At 41.8% G+C, this 17,799-nt stretch overlaps 1 long non-coding RNA gene across 1 annotated transcript in view; it reads left to right on the top strand.

Annotated features, from left to right (window-relative positions):
• The window catches only part of LOC144311431 (uncharacterized), a 354,863-nt gene that overhangs the window by 191,425 nt on the left and 145,639 nt on the right, over positions 1-17,799 (top strand). Inside the window, exons 6-7 of the long non-coding RNA XR_013377038.1 lie at positions 11,239-11,326; positions 11,758-11,849. This is a non-coding gene — a long non-coding RNA (uncharacterized LOC144311431). The remainder of the gene's footprint in view (positions 1-11,238; positions 11,327-11,757; positions 11,850-17,799) is intronic.

Here is a 17,799-nt window from a genome sequence, read left to right as displayed (position 1 = left end):
AAAAAAAAAAAAAAAAAAAAAACAGATTGTTACAACACACATTTCCTGAATCACAGTCCCAGATACTCTGATTCAGATCAGGGGTAGGGCCCAGGAATCTGCACGATTAATGAGCCTCCAGGGTGATTTGGCGGCTGGTGGTCCTGAGGCCACACTTTCAGGAACACTAATCTGGAATCTCGGCCTTGTGACAATTTCTTCCCAAAGGACTGTGTTGCCTCCCTACATTAGAGAACATTCCAAACAGCACAGAAGACTCTTTGTGATTCACGCTAATGCTCTTTTTTCCTGACTCAACAGCTAATTCCCAATTGCATCATTCACTGAGAAGTATTCCTTTACTCCCTAAACCCCCATCAGGTACCAGACACTGTGCCTGGAGGTAGAGATACACATATTTGAACCCAACTCCAGCTCCAAAAAGCCCAGACTTAGCAAGAGGAGTAGCTACTGTCTTGAGCTCTTGCTTTATACTCACTTCACACAGCTTATCTCATGCAGCCATCTCTCAGCCTACCTTTAGGTAAGGCTGTACATAATAACAATATGGTTTGGGAGTTTTTCATATTTATAGAATCACTTCTTCACACTTAGTATGTCCTGGAAGTATTTCTTTGTTCTTTCCTTGTATACGTCTGGTCTTTATCACAACTAGAGAGCATTTCTCAATACTGGTGGGCCATCATGCCTTTAACCATTCCCATATAGATGAGTGCACAATTGCTTATATTTTTTCCTACTACAAAGTCCCATGATGGATTACAGAGTAAATATTGTTATCCTCATTTTACCTTGTCCAGGATCTCTAGTGGCAAGAATTCAGATTTGAATGGAGGCCTATTTCAAAGACTACCAAGTTACCTTCCTTTCACTATTATGCCTTTCGATAATTGCAGTAGAAGGGCATCAGTGCTGGATGAGGTGGGTACTAAAAGATCACCACCAACCCAGCTGCTGATGGAACCTCAGGCACAGTCATCTGAGGAAGTGACATTAGAATAAAACCTAGAAGTCTTCTGGGCAGAGAGGAAGAAAGCCATTTTAGGAAGAGGATTAGGCATTTTATACACCAATCAGCTATACCTTTGGTCACCTACTTGGGGAAACCTGTAATACACACTTGAGGAGAGGTTCAGAGAAAAAAAAAAAGACATGATATTTGCACACCAGGATCTAACGGTGTGATTTGTGGGTGTGGGTGTGCCTATGCATGTGTGAAAAATACTAGAGTAATGAGCTGATGAGAACAGTATAAATAAGTACCTACTTCACTTGGCAGCTTTGGCAGATAGCTGGAAATGAGTAGGCCGTGGGGTCCTGTCTACATGGCATGGCACAGAAATTTGCCCTGTTAATAGCTCAGTTTCTCCTCCTGAAATGAAGAAAGTACCATCTAGTCCCTGCCTACTTGACAGGGATGTTACAAGGCTTGGTTAATTTCTGTAAATGTTTTGAGCTCCTCCGATGTGTGTTCTGTAAATAGGAGGTATTAATAGCAGCCATCAGAGCTGAAACAAAAGTGAATTGAGCTACAGCCATTTTCTGTGAAAGAAATACAAATGCCCATAAAGCGTGAAGCCCACACGGGGTCCATCACATTGACCCTTCTTTAAAAGGCACCCTGGATCTCATATAGGACATCACGACAGCTCAGGCCCTGATCTCAAGCGGGAAAATTCAGAAGACTGGCTGGATTTTCCAACGTTTAATTTCCCAGCTGATTACTATGATTAAGAGCCCATCTGGCACAGCCCATTTGCGAGGTGTGTATGCAGGGAAGTGGGACTCTAGGAAAGGCTGTGATCTAATGGGAAAAAGAGAAAAAAAAATGCACAGTGGAGCCAGTGCCATTTTGGAGCTCTCCGCTAAGATGTTTAAATAGGAATTTCATTGTATTAGCATTAGTGAAGCCAGGAGGCCATATGCCGTAAGAAAGGCAGTTAGGGAGCAAATGTTTCTCTTTCTTGGGCTTTTATGTTAGCTTAGTGTGGATTTGGTGGTGCCTTTGTCTGCCATGGGTCTGGAGGCTATGAGCATGCTAAGAAGAAAATCCAGCTTTGAGTTTCAGTGGTGACATACCAACATCCGTACCCATGAACTCATAGCCACTAAGTATGTGGTGGCTAGGGAGATGCACAGTTACCCTCCCACAACAAGGTGGTGGTGATCACTTAGGACAAGGGGTACCCTACAGCCCATGTTCCCTTGCTCCTAGACCTCCAAAGAAAGCTCTGGGCAGGGGGTGGAGGAAGCCATATGTTAGCTCTCACATCTTCTCGGCCTCTTCAGTGTAACTGCACTTCCAAATCAATTCACAGGCAAGTCGGTCTTGTAAGCACTAATAGGACTTACAGATGTGCAGAAAAACCAAGGTTATGATGCTCTGCTGAACTCCCGGACGGAATTTCTTGTAATTCTCTGTTACCCAGGGGATCCTGTGTAAACTCATTCCAGACAGATTTTTTTTATTGTACTTTATTTCTGAACTCCAACCAGGCCTTCCCTTTGGAGGTCAAGGCTCCTAGTCTCCTTGAAAATTCCTACCTCGAAGGTAGAGGCTTCTGACTCCTGTGGTCCCCATTTCTGCCGGGGGGCTCTTAGGTCCACAAGGAAAACTCATCAGCGACTTGATCTTAATCCCTCACTGTGTGGGCACAGGTCACTGAAGAACATCTGGTAGGCTCGACCTTTCATGTCCGTTTGCCAAATGGATTCAAGTGGGGGTTACTGGAGGACCCATCTGTAGGCCTCTGTGGTAATGGAGGGATGGGCTAAGTAGTGGTCTGACTTGGAAGGAGGAAGATCTGTAAGCCCTATCTACTTTGTTCAGTCAAGAAAGGATTGATGGACTCTACCCCCGCCCCCCTTCAATGGTTGGAAGATCTCCATCTTTACAAGCTATCATGCTGAGTGTCTTTGGGCTAGGGCTAGGAAAGTGTCCTTCACCTCATCTCAGAAATGTGAAAATAATGTTGGCTTCTCCATAGGTTGGAATCAATACCTAATTGCCTGTGGGGAGATTCCCACCCTATCTCTGAAGAAGGTGGATTTCACAGCCCATAATGTGGAGTTCAGCAGAGAAAACTAGATCAATAAGAGTGAGAAAGCCTCTGATGTTGGTCCCCTTAGGCTTCTGTCTCTGAAAAGGGACTTTTACTTTAATTACTTAGACCATAGACTAAAGCTTTACCTTCTTGTGGGGCAAAAGTCCACTAGTGAACCTACGAATTACAGTGAGATCTTATTTACAATGATATGGCTTCCTCAGGCCCCAGGTATTTCTGATGAGCTCTGTCTGTTGCTGAATGTCTTGAATGAAGGGTAAGTCCACTAATTTTAGGTCCTGTTCAGCCATAGCTGTCTAACCTCCTCAAAGGAGAGAGCCAGGCTAAGTCAATGAGGTGGGATGGCAAGCACCCAAATCTCATCACAGTGTCTTCTCCTTGCCCCTACTTGCCCTCACCCAGGACCAAGAACCTTCCAGACTTCCCGGGAGAAATGGTAATGCCCATCTGGACCAAGGTGTATCATCTGAGGATAAGTCTTTGTTATAAAATGTGTTGTCTCACATAGAGATTCTGAGAATCAGATTAGGATGAATGGATTTGGCATCCAGGGCTACATAGACACTGCTCTTTTTGATGATTTTTCTTGCCTTCAACAGAGACGTAGCTGTCAGACTGGCATCTCTCAGTGACTGGGTGAAGAGGATGGGAGGTGTTTTTGCCAATTTTTTTCAACCTTGCTCCACTAATTTAGAGTATAATCTAAAGACTGTGTGGATAGGATGTGTAAGAAAAAAATCAACCCAAACTCCTTTATTAGAGAATGTCTAGAAATATAATAGTAGTAGTAGTAGTAGTAGTAGTAGTAGTACTTTCCAGGAATCCCAAAATCCATCACCCAGAGGCTCCTGAACAGCACCTCCCCACTGTCATAAAGAAGTCAAGGAAGTGTTCCTACAAGAGGAGTTAAGGGTCAGTCAGGAATGGCAGATATTACTTAGTATATGTTCTAACAAACTCCTTCCCCCTTGGCAGTGATAACTTACTAAATGCTCGTAAAACTCTTTCCTACTGAGATCAGACAGGATTTCAAAATTCTTTTAAGTTTGTACTCCAGACAGCCCCTAACAGTCAGTCAGAGTTGGCATAAAGGGCTCAATCTTTAAAAATAAAAATATGGAAAAAAGTGGCATCTTGTGTTCTTCATGGCATAATTAAAATGTTTCAAGAAGAGATTTTGGACTTGTTCTGTGGCTCTTGCCAGCCTTTTCTGTTTACAGATCATTTAGATGGGACTCAAGATTTAGCTTTCTGCTTACCCCGCCCATTCTTATCCACCACCCCAAAAGCATCACACCAAAAAAATGGGAAATATGATCCTGCTTTTCTGAGCCATCCATGAGGTGATGTCTGGTCCATATTAAATGTCAGAAATAAATTATTGATGTGAGATGAAAATACAGAGATGTGATTATATTATGGATATTAATCCTACCCAAGAATAGCATCTTCACCATCTTGAATGCTCCCCGAGGGACACTGATACTTCTCAATTATACTTTAGTAACCACTTTCCTTGGGAATATATAGAAAATGTGTAAACATTTTATATGGGACACTTAGAATTTGATGTCTTCTTCAGATCTTGAATTTATCCTCTCCTCAATCCTGCCCCATGTGTGAAAACAAATAAAAACAAAGTGAGCAGTAACAACTGCCCTAGGTAATGGACAGATGGACTTTAGTCCAGGTCTAGATAGGCTAATAATATTTTGCAGAATCAGGAGTCTGCGACCCCTCTGTCACTCACGATCAGAATTATGGCAAGGCATAGTCAGATGGGTTTGACTAGAACACACTGCCGGAGACCCTTCTCAATCTTAATTGACCTCTGATGTCAATCTACAATACGAGCATTTGGTGGCTTATTCTTTGGGGGGTACCCAAGATGGCAGCTGCTAGTGTACTTGTGGCAAGGGTTTCCTACATTCTCAGGACTATGGGGGACACACAATGGCTGAGAGACAAGTGAGGCGGAATTAGAAGAGGGGGACCGTGAAATCCCTTCAGCCTGACCTAGGACCCTCTTCTGAGTTTGGGGAGGGGCATCATTGTGATGCTGCCATTACAGTAACACATGAGCTTTAGCAAGATCCTTAACTTTTCTCTATGTCTGCTCTCTGCCCCAACGTGGAGTAGTAATACCAGCTGGGCTTCGGAGACAATGACTGGATGATGTGTAAAGCATTTTGCAATCTGAGGCATTAGGTCATAAAAAATGGAGAGGCAAAACATTCTGTTCCTTACCCTGTGTGTGGGGCATCAGACTGAATTTCAGGGTGGAGTAAGCGAAGGTCACTTTACAAATGCAAAAAAGATGTGGCTTTTGAGCTCAAGGCTGGAGATGAGAGATTTGGATGGGACACACACACACACGCACACACACACGTACCTATACTCATGTTAAAAATAGCAGTTGTATCACTTTTTACTTTGAGATGTGTCTGGGTGGCATTACAGTTTGCCAGCCACTGTTAATAGGGCTATTTTTCTTCCCACATCTCAGAGAACAGACACATTAGAGATTTTCCAATATGATGTGAAAAACCATATTTTTTATCTGAAAGTTATCCGAATGAACTCATTATGCATCTGATGCAGGCCTTCTTCCAGGCCAGCCCAGCCATGTTGGTCATTTGTTTACTAGTATCTTTCTTTTTCCACAAAGGATTGGCAGGGTTGGAGGGAGGGCAGGTGGTGCTGTAATGAAAAGTATCTGATATGTTTTCTGTTCTTTGGGGACTTGGAGAAAGCAGCAAGCCACCTTATACAGGAAAGCATGTTTTTGGCAATCTAGATGGAGAAGGTTCCTCCACTGCAGGACTAGTGGTCGCATTGATCGCGTAAATTAGTTCTTCCTCTCTTTGATGATGTAGGATCATGTAGCGTCCCAGCAAACATGTCTTCATATAAGGGTGAGATAACCTTCCCATTCCCAGCAGGCAGGACAAATAGGCCAGCAGGCAACAAGGCAGGATTTCCTGGGCTTCTTGAACAAATGAAAAAAGTGCAGGTGTCACTCCCCTGCCCCCAGGCCAACCGGGTCACAGGGTAATTGCCCAGTTGCCTGCTGGGATAGGCTCACCAGGCTCTTCTCCCTCCAGGTTCATTTTTCATTTTGATTGAGTCATGATGGCTTAGTGCCCAAACATCAGAGGATATGCCTGGTAGGGAAAAGGTCATAAAGAACTCCAATGATCCCCTCTTCCCTAAAATCCAGGTTTCAGTTTCATGGAGTCATTTGGAAGGGATGGGCAAGCAGGCTGGTTGCTGGGTTATGTCTCTCTCTGCGAACGGCAGGAGCAAAATCTCCATCTTGCTAGTTTAAGAGTCGCCTGGCTGCCTGATTTCAACTGAGGCAGCACAGCTTGCTTTAGCTTTGAAGTGTGAAGACCAAATAAAGGTTGGCAAGGAGAAGAGATGGGAGCCGCATTGCCTCCTTGGAGCCTGGAGGGACACACCCAGCCCTATGCCCTGGATGCAGATGCTTTTCCCATCCCCTGGCTAATCCCTTGTCCCATGTCCACCCCTGAGAATTGTGGCTAAAACAGCAGCCGGCTTGGTTGGTTGCCCTTCATTGGAGCTTTTCTGTTGTGGCTGGTGGGCAGACATTGTAAACCTCTCTAATTTGGGAAGGGACCAAACAGATGCTCGTCCTCCAGCTATCTTGGTGTGTGTCTCACTAATCTGCTCACGACAGTGACGCAGGGACACACACACACACACACACACACATACACACAGACCTGACTTTGGCTTGTCCCAGCACCCTAAGTAATGGTTTTAGGCTGTATATTGTCTGCCCTCTCTATGTCCTAGGGAAGATTTGAGAAATTCTAATACAGGAGGCTGAGAAAGGAAAATATTGGCTTCTACAGTACAAACATCTCTGTCCTGAAAGGAAATGTTAATTTTCCCCTAAATCAAATGTTGACATATATCAGCTGCTGCTAAAGATGTGTCACTATGGGAGAAGGTCTCTGCTCCGGAGCTTGGATATTGGGCTGGAGTCTTTCCTCCAAAATGCTAACTGGTTTAGAATCTAAACAGGTTTGGTTTAGAGGTTTCATGAATCGTTTCAGTTTGTTTTCTGAAGCTGGTCTCTCTGGGACACCCTCCTGAGCAGGGGTGCGGGGGAACAGGATTCCACTTCGTGGAATGCACTGTTTTCTGCATAAGCCTGGGCCCCCACACTGGCCTCTGTCATGATTCAGGCACTGCTTACCTCTGGTGGGAATACAGGAGGTGGGGGCAGGGGCAGGCGAAGGGCACAGAGAAAGGATGTCATGCACAGGCAAAGAGAAATTGCCAGTGCTAGGTGTTTTACGTGCTGCTTTGCTCACTGCCCCCCAAACACGCAGTCTAAGTATTCTTTGTTCAACACCTATGTTTTAAAAATTCCAAATTAAGTTCCCCCAACTCTCTCCCTGCAACTAGGTGCACACATACACACACACACATATGCATGTGCCCACACATGCACACACACACACACACACACACACACACACACCCTTTTAACTTGTTAAGTTTGAAAGATGATGATATATACAACCAGCATGCTTTGCCAGTCTGCACGGTGAAGGCCAAGATTAATGCAGGAGGTTGGTGCAATGTTGCCGCAGAGCAGCGTGATCAGAATACAAGATGGAGCAGAGGGGGAAAGGCCAAGAAATATGTCTGCGCTTGGAGTTTACACAAGTCTCCTTAGCAACTTGTCTGAATTTATTTTTCCCTTAATGTGTGTGGGTTTCTTCCAAACCCGGAGTGAAACAGGAGTTGGGCTCCTAACAGTGCTCGATTCCTCCCCTTAGGAGGGCGAAATTGCTTCAGTTGGTAGCAAACCCCTCTCTCCCTTACTGGCTCCTTCCCCACCCCCACTCCCACCCCCACCCTCACCCCAGGGCCCCTCCCTCACTGAGGTGGCTCTGCTCCTTGGCATTGTGACTTTGTGGACTGTTGGTAGCTTTCCAGAAATTCTCATCTCCACGGGGGAATGATAGAGCCTGGTTCTGATGGCCACAGCTGTGCAGGTTTCTGCTACAGCCTCACTGCTTCCAGTGTGTTCCTGCGTGTGGCATATGTGTGAACGTGCCTGGTTATACGCCCGTGTGTTGTAAAATAGGGAGAAACCACAGAGCTCCCTTCCTGCCCATGTATTTCTTTTTTTGTCTTGCTCCTTTTGCCTCTCTCACCTCTTCCCCCATACACACACACACACACACTCACACACACACACAGGTCCTGTAATTCTAATTTGAATATAAAGCTATTAGAAAAAAAGGGCCCTGACTTTTAGGAATCTGGTCTGTTGCATTTTATGGGATCGGGCTGGCTTCAGGGGAGACAACCAGAAATACTGCAGTGGTTTTACCTCACACTGCTTTCCTTTGAAATAACTCTGGGGGAGTAGAATTGCTGCTTCACTGGAGCCGATGTCGAATGTAAATCTTAATATCTCTCCTTTTCACCTCCTCCCCTTTGAGAGTCAGTGGGGGGGGGGGCGGGGGGCATAGAAAAAAGAAACCTGGCCAAAAAAACGTTAAGGTTTGATTTTGGCTCTTTTACAAACAGATGTTGCTTGTCATTCTGTTGTTGTTAAGCAGGCACCAGATTGGACCAAGCAGCACTGTGTGTGTGTGTGTGTATGTGTGTGCGTGTCAGAGAGAAAGAGAGAAGAAAGAGGAAGAGAGAAGAAAGACACTGATCCTAGGAAAAGTTGAGAGCAAGAAGTAGATAATGTAGATTAATACTTTTTCTTTCCAAACTCCACCTGGCAAAGATGATATAAAATCGTGTTCTACTTGGTGGTTTGTTGTTCCAAAGGAAGAGGGAAACGTGGAAATCGGTGGATGTGCAGAGCCTGAGCTGGGGTGGGGGTGGGGGGGAAGCTGGCCTTTCCTAGGCTGAGACGTGGTAGGCTGTTCAGCTGTTCCCTCTGAGTAATTCTCTTCCCTGCAGTAAGGGGAGATCTTTCTGTTGCAGCTGAACTTAGTTTCTTGTGTTTGATGGTTGTCGACAACCTTGCGGGGGCTCCGGGCTCTCTTCCACTTTCCCCCCAGAACAAGCATCCCATTGTCCCTCAGTCAAGGTTACGAGGACACCCTGACTCTTTGCATATTGCCCCTCTCTTTTCTCGCAGGGTCCAAGTGATTTAATTGTCACTTCTTTCCCAAGCCTCTCTGTACCCCCACTTAATTCGTGGCTTCCTAATCTAATTGCGGGCTGCTCTCTCAAGAGCAAAACAGAGCTTTGAAAAGAAAAGTGTTAAAGTTGGCCGGCACACAGGAAGCCCTGCGCAGCATATAGTTCATTTATATTAAAGCAGCATATAGTTCATTTATATTAAAGAAATGACAGATGCTTGATCCTTTCTTTAAAAAAAAAAAAAAGCTGTATCTCACGTTTCCATGTCAGAATCGGAGTCTTCTCTATTTCGTAAAATGGTGATTCTTTTGCGGAAACCCTCCTGGCTTTATTCAGCCATCTAGCTAGAAAGGAAAGTTGTAGCTCGGCGTCATTGTTTGCATTTTAAAACGGAAGAAAAATTGTCATCCTAAGCAAACTTAGTGCTTTCAAAAGTGAAAGTAGCCTCCTTAGCCAGCTGCACACGAGACAACTTGTTACTGGCAGCTTCTTTATCTTTTGTTTCTTCGGGTGTGTCAAAAGCAAATTTGCCTCCAGTGCCTCACTCCTAAATTGTTGATCTCTGTTACATTTGTGTTGAGGGTGAACATTGAGTGGGTTCCAGGCTGTTTGAGGAGTGGGCTGCTTTTCTGTCATTTAAAAGCAATCTGAGGGCATCTTTTTTTTTTTTTTTCGTCCACTCCAGCTTACTCTCTCATACCATTTTCATGGCTTTGTGCTTAAGTTGACCTAGCCACCACTTCATTTTTCATTTTACATAAAATATTATTATTTTTTAATGTGGGGGGAGAAAGAGAGAATAGGTGTGATAGGAAAATGATCAATATCATTTCTAAATTTTCCCTTTGGCCAAAAGGAGCATGAAAACGATGGCATTGCCTGGCCAGTCTCCTCCCTCCCGCTCCCTTCTGGTCAGTTTTTCCTGGGCAGAGAAGACTTACTTCTACCTAAGCCCGCCCGCCTGCGAGGCGCTCCCTCTCTGGGGTCGGGTGTCCTGGTGGCAGTCCCGCAGGTGGAGGACGCGTGTGGGGCTCATGGCACCAGCCAGTGACTCTTGGAGCAGCGATCGCTGGATGTGCCTCTTTTGTTGAGGTGATTGGATCTTCCTTCAAAAAACAAGGGCTGCAGAGGGTGAGAAAAAAGACATCAGGAAAACGGAAAAGCCATAGGGAGACCAAAGACTAGCTGTCCCCCCTGCTTCATGATGAATGGCAAAGGGTAGATTTTAGTCTTTTTTGTTGTTGTTGTTCTTTTTTGTTTTTCTTTTCTTCTTTCCGTCCTTCCCCTTTATTGTTTTTCTTTTTCTTTCTCTTTCTGTCTGCGTCCTCCTTTTCTTTTCCTTCCTTCCTTCCTTCCTTCCTTCCTTCCTTCCTTCCTTCCTTCCTTCCTTCCTTTCTTTCTCTCTTTCTTTCCTTTCCCTTCTTCCTTTGTCTCCTTTCTCTTTCTTTCTTTCTTCTTTCTTTCTTTCTTCTTTCCTCTTTCTTTCCCTTCTTCCTTTGTCTCTCTTTCTTTCCCTCTTCCTTTGTCTTTCTTTTCTTTCTTTCTTTCTTTCTTTCTTTCTTCTTTTCTTTTCTCTTTTCTTTTCTTTTCTTTTCTTTTCTTTTCTTTTCTTTTCTTTCTTTCACTTCTCTTGTTCCTTCCTTTTTAAAAAGTTCAGTGGAATTGCCTTATCCCCTCAGGACAAAGGAGGTCTGCTGAGATTCTGTACAAGACATACACATCTTTAAAAAAGAAGGAGGGTGGAGGGCAGGAAATCTTTCTGTTGGTGTCGTTCTGCTGACATCACCATGGATTTGGTGTTCAAGTCCACAGCCAGGCAAAACTCAAATACATTTTCCCTTTTGCAAGCAGCTGCACAGTGAGTTTGCCTTCCATTAGTAAAGGAACAATGAAGAAAAAGGAAACCCTGCGTCTAAAACATGGGCAATGAAAGAACGTAGGAATGGAAGCCAAGAATCCTGCTGTGGTAGAAGGGGGATAGACTCATGAATTCTCCACAATAAGATATTTTACTTCTTTTTAACAGCCCCATCAGCAGAGAGAAATAATGACTCCCGAAACATTTCAGAATCAAAAAGTTAAAATGATGTTTCAATGATGCTACATCGTGCCAGGTAATGATTGCCCAACTTGATTGTGCCTTAACCATTCTTAATTATTGATAGCCTGTCTCTTAATCATGTTTAGCAAATGAGCAGTTTGGTATAAAACATTGGAACTTGTGAATATTTTGAGACCTCACATTCCTATTTGATTATTTCCCCGGTAGAATCGTTCCCAGGGTTTGTCGATAGCCAGGGAAATTCCTGGAAAAATGTGACAGCGACTTTTTTGTAGGACCTTTATATCATGTGTCGTTTTGGAAATGAAGTAAACATAATGTGGCCCAGTGATTTTCTAGAATTATTTTTATTTCAGTGCCTGGTGTTCCCTTTTACTCTCATTCTGGTGTTAATTCTAATTTAGCTTTAATTAAGAATTGGGTGACAAAAAGAAACCAAACAACAAAGAGTCTTGATCCACTTAAAATAATTTTATTTTCCAGACGCAGGCTAATGGTTTGAAGATGTTGGCCTAGCAAGATGGCAACGAGCTTAAAAAATAGGATTCCTAAGAAGTTACTTTTTTCAGGTAATAGTGTTTTCCTATAACTTTCCCAAACCTTTCATATCCTCCAGTACTGCAAATTTTTAGGGCATGCCTGACTGCTTTAGTTATGAAGAATAACTGCATTTTAAACTTGATTTTTTTAAAACTAGCAAATAGCTTCATAATATTCTTAGCTAATGAGTAGAGCGGTCATGGCATTCAATTTATTGGACTTCAGAAAAAATAAATTAAAGTTATTACCTAACAGTGGTTGTTATGTCTTTTGACAATGATTTAGCCAGGACTCATCTGAAACCATCAGGCCCTGTCCTTAAGCTCTGTGGCTATCTTGGGTAATTGCATTTAAAAATGTAAATATTAGAGGATTGTCTCTAAAAAGCCTGCCATGTGCTCTGAATTCCTGGAATATAGGGCTTATATAAATTGCATAATATCGATGTTTCAAGTTTAGTCCTAGATTGGTAATACAGTCTGGCAGTAAATACGGCTATCCCCATCTGTGTCCAGTGACTAAGATTTGAGCTCAGCTATCATGATAAAGGTAGTTTCCTTTAGTGGTATTAAAGAACTTTGTGCCACTTAAAGATATTTAATAACATAAATGATACATTTGCTTGATAAATTACCTTACCCTGCTTTGCCATTGTTCATAAGCATTCAGCCACATTTTCCAACTTAATTATGAGTATTACTATCTAACAGAGCCCCACAGAATCTTGCTTCATAAAGCAAGCCAAAATTTCCTCTGAAAAGAACCTTTCTTTTCCTCCTTAACACAGAGAAGGTTCTTGAAGGAGGTAGTCAACTAATATTTTGGAGAAAATATCTTCTCCAAACAAACCATTCTCCTATGAGGTCAGGGTTTGACTTATTTTTTCCCCCTGCAATCTAGACATCTTTGGATTTTCCTTTTATTTTCTGAAATTAAAACCATGGATTGTTTGGAAGCTAATGCTACAGACCATTTGGAATGAATAGCTTCTCTCTGTCCTATATTTACCAAAATAAATAAAGAGAGGGAGAGAGAGAGAGAGAGAGAGAGAGAGAGAGAGATGCCCCCAATTAAAACATAGCATTGTGTTCCTTTCTGTGGGGCTCGAGTGTGCAAATGTATGAAGATGACTCTAATTGAGTGACTAAGTATAACTTTGACAAATCTCCTTTCGTTCATTGTGAACAAATACTGCATTACATCTTTTTAATAAACACAATGATCATAGTTAACCCTCGTCACTTTGGAAGCCTGGGCCGATTCCTTTCCATTTGAACGAGAGCTCTCCTGTTACACGTGCTCCAACAACCCTAAGCACTGTTCAGAGTGCCCATCCTCAAATGCCTCTGGACCTATGCCTTTGTCAGAAAGATCAAAGGAGAATAAGAGGCTTGGGAGTTTATTTAAAATCTTTCATTTTAGAAAGGAAATGAGCATTTTAAAATAAAGCAAAGACCATTGGGAGGAGATTGGCCTGGATCCTACTTATTTCCACTTGCTACTGTTGTTTCTTTGGATCTAAAAGCCAAGCCATAGAGCTGCACCTAAATTCTCAGTGGGGAAGCTTCATGGCAGGAGTAGGGTGCCAGCATCATGCCCATGGCTCAGTCCTAATGAAATAGGCAGACAATGAAGTATCTGTGAATGGTCGCATCTCCCTATGGTCCCTATTGGTCCTTGCCGTTGGTTAGTTTTGTGTTCTCTTGCTTTCACCTTTCATATGTAAGGGTCTGCTCTTTTCTCTAAATAACCCCTCAATTCAGATCTGTCTTTTTTGTTATTAGTAGAGCCTCCCAGAATCTTGAGAAAGGCTCATGTTCTTATGTCAAGGCAAAGGAGAGAATTTTGTTTGAGAGCCAGGATCTATGGACATTGCTAATAAAAATTAAAAACTTTCTTTTTAGGTCGTGTGAAAGATGGAAGCATATGTTTTTCCCAATATCTAGGGAGGGTGATTATTTTGCTTTTCATCGTTGTGTCTTAGAAGTGATTATGCATAAGACCATGTCTTCAATAAAATTCACAAAGGGAGCCATTAATGAAGCTTGATTGTCTTGGATGTCCCATTTTTACATGTAAAACATTGGTTTGGAAGAAAGAATGCTATATTGACAAATGAAATCATTTTATAAGGAGACCTTGGAAACAGATCCATTTTCACATCCTTGAATAGTTTTGGGGGTAACCATTATACAGTTTATTTTCTAGTTCAGATTTTATAAAACATGCCCAAACTTGCTTGGTATTGGTGTTTAAACCAATCGTGGGGGTGGGGTGGAAATAAAACCGTGAACTTTTCCTGAAGATGAGTCTTCTAATTTAATATAGCTAGAAGTCTCCTCTAGAAGACTTTTTCAGAAATTACTTCTAAGCCCTTTGGTGGTGCTCGCCAGTTTATTTTACCTGTTTTCCAGAATGCAAATAGAAAAGGAAGAGTTCGCCGTCCTGTTGCTGTAATTACAGGCATTTAAAGGAAAGACCTTGCATTTGGGATTTCACGTGTTTCTCAATCTCTCTCTCTCTTACAATCTGACATCACTTTGGCCAGATCATGTGTCAAGGTCTGAAATAAATGAGCCTTCCGTAATGTTAAACAGTAACGTGCTAAGATTTGCCTAGAGCCTAGTGTATCTATGGAATAAGTGAAAACAGAGGGACCTATGCGGGGGAGAACATAGATGATGCTGTTAACCTTTGCCCTTCTAAGTGCAGGATGAAGTCTTTCAATTTGGGGCATAAAACATTAGAAGGACAGAATCTTTGGTTGGACTAATGGCTTTAACGTTTTATTTTCAGACATCTCATACCCCCAAACGAGAGAAGATACTGAGGCCTGTTGCCACAAACCCGTAGATCCGATCTTGTGGTGATAGTCCACACAAGCTTGTGTCTATAGGTATGTGTCTGTTAGGCAATCTCACAGACTGCGGGCTTTGCCTGTATGCCACTCAATCCCCCTTCCCATCCTTTTTGTTCCCCCTCTCCTCCCTTAGTTTCCTTTGAGAGTGGTAGAAATGGGAAGAAGGGCTGGTACGGAGGAAGGAGACCTTTTGTTCCGAGATGGATGGGACTCTTCAATGACTAATTTATAAGCTCACCCTCAATTCCCTTAGCTCTTGTAACTATTCTCAGCTCTCAAATTAAGACAGGGCTCACAGGTGAGGCAGCAAGAATTTGGGTGACTCAGACAGCTTACTGTGGAGTGATGAGTAAATAGATACCTGAACAAGGGTCTGTTTTATTTTCTGTAGGCCTGACTAATTGTTTTGAAAGTTAACTGTGATTTTTTTTTTTTTTTTTTTTTTGAAATTGACAAAAGGTCACGTAGGAGACCCATCTCACCCTGGTTTGTTGTACCTTATGGCAGTTCTTCCTCACCCATTGTTCTCAAATCAGTTCTTACCTTTAAAAATAAAATTAACTGGGGGAATGGATGCATAGAAGTCTTCATACTTCTGTAAAGAGCCAGCACTGTAAGAAAAAGAACTTGTTATAAAAAAAAAACGAAATTGCCCCTTGAGGTCTAACTTCATATTTGGCCAGAGTTGTATTGTAAGTCTTCACATGTTTAAGAGGCTGGAATGAAAATAATTTTATCCCCTTGCCTCTTAAATGTCACCATTGTGCCAGGATTGGAAAGCCAAACTGACTTCAGATCAAAGCAAAAGTAGATGGCTATATTTGTCTCATTCCAACAATGTGAGCTGAGGAGTCTGTAAACAGAACCCAGGGTGAAAAGTTGATCAGATTTGGATGACTCTTAAACTTTTGCATCCCCTTCTGGTCAAACACAGTGCCAGGAATTCCCTTAAGATTTTTTTTTTAATTTTTAATTTTTTTGTGTGTGTGTGCACTCTTCTAACCAGAAGAGTCAATATGAAGCAGTTACTGAGTTACCATTAGCAAAATGTTTGAAATTCAAATGATTACATTTTATTTCAATAAATGCACTTTTCTCTTAAGAACCACACTGTTCTGGGATAGTAAAACTCTTTCTTCTGTTAAGTAGATAAAAATGAGTTGTATGTTGGAATTGGGAAAGTCTAGATATAAATAAGATACGTTTAAGGGGGAGAATAAAAAGTTCTGCAAATACCCTATCTGGAGGATATGGTGTATATCCTTTGTGTTTGCTTGGCATGGCATTGAGAAGGGTTGTGACTTCAACTGCCAGCTTGCCAAGAAATTATTACTTTATTACGGAATGATAGAACACGACATCCAGAAGAGAAAGATTGTCCTCACTGGTGTATATCATGTATAATTGTTTTCCCAAGGCCTTGATCTACCCATTAAGCAAATAATCTACTTGGTTGGTTTTACCTACCTCTTTGAAGTGGTTGACTTAGAATGGATAAGCTGCTGGCAAATTAAACTTGCACCTTCCCTGGATAAATACTTATATTTGATAAAGGCAAAATCATGTCTCTGCTCATCCTCCCTTTCAACTGCCATTAAAGTGTGTTACTAGTGGGACCAATGTTGTTCATGAATACAAGGGGACGTTGGGCTGCCTGCCTATAGTCCCTGTACAGAGATACCAGAAGGACTACAGGATGGCCATGAGGTGACTGCCAGGTTGTTCCTTTAAAGGAGGTTTTTAAAACGCATTACCCCAAGAAAAAAGATTATGTAGAGCAGTCAATCTTTTCAAAATTTCTAAGACTTGAGATATTATTATTTGATTCCTCTGACTAGAAAATATTCTAGTGGAAAACCCAAAGCCCCTGGACCCTGGCCACAAGAAACAGGATATTAAACATTTTACATGATGATGCAATTCAGTGTTTTTTCCTCCTTCCATGTCCATGAATGAATGGTTCTGTAGATATTAATTATTCCTTTGGGTCTCCCTCAGAGTGGACCAAATATTCTTTGGGAGGCTGCAGAAAGTAAAATAATTTCAGGTCTTCCCCAGAAAGACTCTAAAACTATATTTCACTAGTCATTATTGCATAGAAGTGTAGAGAGAATGAGTATTAAATAGTTTTATTAAAATCTTCAAATCATTACTATCAAAATACATTTATTAAGCTGTAACACCAGGATGTAGTTTAGTTTTTTTTAAACATAAAGTTATAATTCTTATTCCAAGAATTGCATTTGATAAAACAATTCAACCCTCGCCAGAGATGGCGAGGGCGGGGGGGAGCAGCGGGAGGAGCCGATATTTAGTTTTAAACGAGTTTCTTGTTTTTATTCCAAAGTTAATAAGTGGATTTTTCTACATGGGAAGAAAATGGTATGTACAAGGAATAATTAACCTTAAATTTTAATTTAATATGATTCCTTATTTTTCAATGTGTTTACCAATAATTCACTGGTATCTGTTAGGTCCTATGCATCTTTGTCTGCTATCATATTTAACCTCATCTAATGTTCCCTAGCCTCTCTAATTAAGATTTTTTAAAGCTTCTTATGCCTGAAATAGTACTGAAATTTTACAGAGAAGTCAATAGGAATGACTCTTTAGAAATTTCAAAGATTTATCAACACCTAACACAGTGCTCAATAAAGTTAAAATAAAGCTCCTTATTTCTTTTGGGATAGCCATATGACTAGAAAAATGATGAGATTCCTTTCCTCATTCATCCAACAAACTTTTATGGGGCTAACTGTATTCAGTACTTCATGAAACAGTGAAGATGTGACTCTGACTTAAAAAAAAAAAGGTTATCTAGTTAGGAACACCTTTGTAATATTGTGTGCCAGTTATATTGATCCCTATTTTAATGAATCACATGCTTTACTCCTAACAGTTGCCCAGCTTCCAAATATCTAATTAATACAGAATTGTTTACTCATGAAGAGTCCCTCCTCTTCCATCATCTCAGACACTTATGGTATTGTTTGAGGTTCATCCTCATTTCATTTGGAGGGACTGGTGCTGTTAGCTCTTCAGACCTCAAGGTTAACACACCGAGAGTCTGTATACATGGATCCAGAATACCTTTGGAATCTATTTTTTAAATTTAAAGAGTGCCA

Source organism: Canis aureus, chromosome 3 (genome assembly GCF_053574225.1).
Source record: "Canis aureus isolate CA01 chromosome 3, VMU_Caureus_v.1.0, whole genome shotgun sequence".
NCBI lineage: Eukaryota > Metazoa > Chordata > Mammalia > Carnivora > Canidae > Canis > Canis aureus.
This window is presented reverse-complemented; position numbering and strand designations above follow the sequence as displayed.